This window comes from Rana temporaria, chromosome 2 (assembly GCF_905171775.1).
Source record: "Rana temporaria chromosome 2, aRanTem1.1, whole genome shotgun sequence".
NCBI classification, from domain to species: domain Eukaryota; kingdom Metazoa; phylum Chordata; class Amphibia; order Anura; family Ranidae; genus Rana; species Rana temporaria.
Window position 1 is genome coordinate 506,189,228 of NC_053490.1, and position 6,000 is coordinate 506,195,227.

The window sequence follows — 6,000 nt, forward strand, 5'->3', positions numbered from 1 at the left end:
TTCCTGCTCGTTTTGTCTAGGGGAATCGGCTATTTGTTGTAAAATATGAGCAGTACTTACCCGTTTACGAGATGCATCCTATCCGACGCTTCCGGGTATGGGCTGCGGGAATGGGCGTTCCTTCTTGATTGACAGTCTTCCGAGAGGCTTCCGACGGTCGCATCCATCACGTCACGATTTTCCGAAAGAAGCCGAACTTCGGTGCGCAGGCGCAGTATAGAGCCACACCGACGTTCGGCTTCTTTCGGCTACGAGTGACGCGATGGATGCGACCGTCGGAAGTCTCTCGGAAGACTGTCAATCAAGAAGGAACGCCCGCTCCCGAAGACCCATACCCGGAAGCGACGGAAGAAGATGCATCTCGGAAACGGTAAGTACGGATCATATTTTAAAACAAATAGCCGATTCCCCTAGACAAAACGAGCAGGAATCTAAGGGGAAATTTTTTTTTTTTTAATAAATGGTTGAACTCCCGCTTTAAGCAAGTATAGTGCAGGAGGAGACGAGGAGTGAAAGTCTGCAGCAATAGTTGCGCTGGAGTGGAGACTGAGGTGTATATAACCGAGTGTATATAGTTGTCCCAAGCAGGTGCTACAAAATTCTACTGGGCATCCCATACTTCCTTTACCCCATCCAAGTTCAATCCCCTTAATAAAATACAAAAAAAAACAAGTACATGGATTGTTCTATGACTCTGAGTGACTTGAATGCCAGACTGGGCAGGGTGACAGGTGGGCCACATTACTTAGCAGCCCCTACAGTGGTATCGCTACAATAATAAGGTCTATTCATTGAATTATTTTGAATATCTTGCATTATTTTCTAATTTGTACAAGCAAACATTTTCAATCACAAAGGCTTTTTTTTTGTTTTGCACAGGCCAGCTGTTTTGAGCACAGGCATCTAACGTGAGTTTAATCTACAATTATTTCCTGGAGCCTTGACTGTGGGTAGATTCCCAACTGCCAAGGCCCTGGCACCAGCTAACATAGGAGTGCAGGCATTTTTCTGAGCACCTGCAGGAGTTACCATAAAATATGTAACCAAGTAAAATCTCTCCAGAATGAGCCCTATCTAACCATAATAATATAGCGTACAACTTCTAATATCTGATAAAGTGAAGGGATCAGAATTCCGCATTCATTTAATTACCGTAATATAACGACTTACCCAGTCAACAGCCCAGCGATGTCTGATCTCCCTCTGCCTTGCTGGGGAAGTGTAGTTGTCTCAATAGCACTTACGTGCCTGAAAATAAAGGAATTTCTCAGATTTTATTTAATCCTCACATCATATGGCTAATCTCACTCTTGAAGGTATTTGAATAAGTCACTGCGACCAGGTATCCAACATCTCCCAGCTCTAGAGAGCTTTAAAGTGGCTGCAATAAATCATTTGAGCAATACTAAGAGGGTGAAATGTGCATTAAATGTATTGATTGCTCAATAAATTCATGCAATGATGTTCTTAAAACTGGAAAAACAACTTTATAGAAAGCAGATTTACATTGAAGGATGTCCATGAAGTTTAGACTGGTCTTTTCAGACTCGGTTTTGATATGAGATCATTTCGTTTCTTTTGATCTTCATTTACGTCCTCATATCTTCCAACGGACGTGAATTTTTTAATTCAAAAGAAATTGACGGTCTTGTGAATATGTTTTTAAATATAACATGTCAGCTTGGTGTAAGTACTGATATCAATGTGGTTTAACCACTTGCTGACTGGGCACATAAACTCCCTTCGTGCCCAGGCGAAATTTCAGCTTCCGGCACTGCGTCGCTTTAACTGACATTTGCGCGGTCGTGCGACGTGGCTCCCAAACAAAATTGACGTCCTTTTTTTCCCACAAATAGAGCTTTATTTTGGTGGTATTTGATCACCTCTGCGGTTTTTATTTTTTGCGCTATAAACAAAAAAAGAGCGACAATTTTAAAAAAAATATATATTTTTTTTACTTGTTGCTATAATAAATATCCTATTTTTTTTTTAAAAAAACTATTTTTTTTCTCAGTTAAGGCCGATACGTATTTTTCGACGTATTTTTGTAAAAAAAAAAAATCGCAATAAGCGACTGGTTTGCGCAAAAGTTATAGCGCCTACAAAATGGGGGATAGATTTATGATTTTTTTTTTTTTTTTTTTAATGGCGGCGATTTGCAATTTTTTTGTCAGGGCTGCGATATTGCGGCGGACGTATCGGACACTTTTGACACAATTTTGGGACCATTCACATTTATACAGCGATTAGTGCTATAAAAATGCACTAATTACTGTATAAATGTGACTGGCAGTGAAGGGGTTAACACTAGGGGGTGAGGAAGGGGTTAAATGTATTCCCTCATTGTGTTCTTACTGTGTGGGGGGAGGGGGGTGACTGGGGGAGGTGACCGATGCTGTGTCCCTATGTACAAGGGACACAGATCGGTCTCCTCTCCCTGACAGCACGTGGAGCTCTGTGTTTACACACAGAGCTCCACATCCTGCTGTGTCACCGACGATCGCGGGTGTCTGGCGGACATCACGGCCGCCAGGCACGCGCATCGGCTCCCGAACAATGCACCGGGCACGTTGTTTCCCCGCTGCGCGCCCCCAGCGGCGCGCACAGGGAACAACAACAACAGGACATCTAAAGACGTCCACTCGGCACTTGAGAACCGCGCTGTGGACGTCTTTTGACCATAGCGCGGATCTCAAGTGGTTAAAGGAAAAAAAATATATATTGTAGCGCCAGGTTACCAACGACAAGGGCGCTACTATAAATTTAGAGGGCGTCTGAGCCATAGTTGGGCTCAGACTCTGCTAATTCTATGTAAATTTGCCTCTGTTCTGGCTGTGGTTGTGCTTGGTAGAAGTTTTCCCTTGTTGCCTGTAGGTGGCATTACCACCTCAGGCCCATGTTGGAACTCGGGTGAACCACAGTGTGTTGAGTGACCCTTCTCGGCAGCAGCCCAGTGGGAATGGTGCCCCGCTGTGCATTCTGGGAGGGGGTACTTAAGGGGCAGACGCCGTTTTTCGGGGTCCTTCGCCTCGTGAGGTGAGTATGCGTGATTCCAGCCCCGGGACCACGTTGGTCCGAGGCTGGATTCCTATCAGGTAGACCCAGCTATGCTGGCTGGGGCCTATGGTTCTACAAAGGATCCTAAGCTGTCCATCTAAGCGGGGGAAGCTTCTTAGCAAAGGAAACCGGGGGAGGACCTGGCCTGGAGGAGACAAGCAAGGCAAGCTGATGTCTCGGGATAGGCCTGGTGACCTCGTTAAGAAAAGGGATCCACTATGCAAGTTGCCTTACAGTCCGCCGGATTGGCTTAAAGGCTCTTTTGCTGTAAAACAGGAAGTTTGGGACTGAAATCCTGTAGCAGAGGATTCCTGACTATCTATCCTGTGTTCTCAGATGGTCTGTGGCAGAGACTGTTTCTATACTGTCCGTGCATCATCCCGGCTTCTGGGCCATGTGAGAGGGGTCTATGCGGGTGAGCAATACCCACTCAGGAGTGGTGAAAACTGGAACTGTGAATACTTTTTGTGCATTCTGTACCGCGTACCTGAACCTTCCCCTTCTCTCTATACTCTCTACTTCCTTCACAAGTTTTATGCAGCAAAAAAAAAACATACAGTTGAAGGTTTTACATCTTGTGTGGACATTGCAATTTCTACAGACTTTCTTCCCTGGACAACAAACTCTCCCGAGCACCAGGTACTGTTACCGACACCCAGCCGCTCCTTAGTATGCTCTGCCAAGAGCTTCTGCAATAGCTGCCATACACTCTGCACCACCCCTCCCCTCACACACACATGGGCCGCCGGCACCAGAGGGATCATGGGGGACAGGCTGGAATACAAGAGTGCCCCCCCAAATGTTACACCCGGGCCGGGCGAGTGTACCAGATGCCCCTCTCCATGCCACTGCAATCCGGGGACAAATCCGGGGACAGACTGGCTCTGGGGACAGTGTCCTCAATCTGGGGACTGTCCCTGGAAACCGGGGATGTCTGGTCACCCTAGAGTAGGTACCCTTTGCTCCCGCCAAAACAGCCCTGACCCATTGAGGCATGGACTTCATTCGACCTCTGAAGGTATGTTGTGATATCTGGCTCCAATCCATCAGTAGCAGATCCTTTCAATCCTGTAAGTTATGATGTGGGGCCTCCATGAATCAGACTTGTTTTTCCAGCATATCCCACAGATTCTCGATTTGGATTAAGATCTGGACGCCAGTAACACAAACTTGTTGTTGTGTCAAACCATTCTTGAACCATTTTCGCAGTGTGCTAGGGAACATTATCCCTTTTCTGTACTGTCTTTGTATAGAGTTAATAAATAGTTCCCTGGCAACTGAGAGTGATCTGTGTATGAGGATTGCAGTAACAAGTTACTGGTGACATGATTGGATGCAGACTTAAAGCGGGGTTCCAACCACAATTAGCATTTTTTAAATGTATGTCCTTTCACCATGCGTTTTTATAATATAAATCCGGTCACTTACTGTGATGCAATTGCCTATATGTCTCAGTTTAATTCTCCCTGCTATTTTAATGCTGTGGGTTAGAGGTAACAGGTATTTTCATGTGTGACTCATCTCTCTCTGTAAAGACTGTTCATATGTTAAATAAGGCTAGCTTTTGAAAGGCCTTTAATTGTGTGATAACGCTGTCTAAAAACGTTTTGATGCTCAGAGGTGTTAATAGGTGTCAAGCTGCATGCAGGGACGAAACGTCTGCCTAGGAAACTCAGTGTGTGAAGGTGGTTTGTTGTTATGCTGTTTAAGGAATGTGCAGTGATTAGACATGATAATTGTCGGTCGGTGCCGACCTGTCTAGAATGTTTTAGTAATTAGCCTTAGTGTGTGATTAGGGGGGGTGGAGATTTCATTGTTGCTTGAATGTCTTGGACTGTATAAAAAGCTGAGAAGAAAACCATTAAAGTCTGTCTTGTTCCAGCAGTAAGCTTGGCATGTGTGGCTTATTGGGGCGACTCCAGGAATATTCCCCCTTGTGGAATATTGGGTGATTATCTTTATGGGAAGAAGGGAAGACTTTGACGGGGATATCATTCTAATACCGTCACACTTACTATTTTACAATCTGCCGCCGCTCCGCATAGTTATTAAGAAAAGATAGTTTATAAAACTATTTCCACACCGTTGTCATTTTGCTTGTGGGCATTGTGAAGCCTACAAGCACTTACTTCCTGGAAGTCTTGGATGGGGAGTGATAATTGGGTAGCGCACTGCATCCTGGGAAATGATGACACACATTTCCCAGGAGCATTAGAGGGAGATGATGTCAGAATCCTAGGTGATTCCAAAGGCAGATTTCGCGGGACCGCATAGCAACAGGCATTTCCAGATGAGTAAAACATTTTTTTTTTCATTTTTAGGTCTAATGAGCACAATAATGAGCACAATAATGAAAAAAAAAAATTTGGGATGGAAACTCCACTTTAAGCTGGGGCGATCCTGAGGACTGCAAACTGGTATTAACACACAGCAAAACCAATTTCTGCCAACAGGATCTCTGGGGAATACCGGTTAGTGCTTAGACCTCGCAACTGCAGCTGTGAATCTCCATATTTTCTCATGTTAAAACCAAAAATGTAAATGTACTTTATTTGGATTTTATGTGATAGACCAACACATAGGGGCACATAATTGTAAAGTGTAAGGAAAATGATAAATATTTTTAAATTTTTTTTTTTTACAAATAAATATCTGAAAAGTGTTGGGTGCATTTGTATTCAGCCACCTTTAGGCCCCTTTCACACTTATACGACTCAAATTTCAGCTTACGGCACTGCTTCGCTTTAACTGACATTCGTGTGACGTGGCTCCCAAACAAAATTGACGTCCTTTTTTCCCCACAAATAGAGCATTCTTTCGGTGGTATTTGATCACCTCTGCGGTTTTTATTTTTTGCGCTATAAACAAAAAAAGAGCGACAATTTTAAAAAAATATATATATTTTTTACTTGTTGCTATAATAAATATCCCAATTTTTTTTCT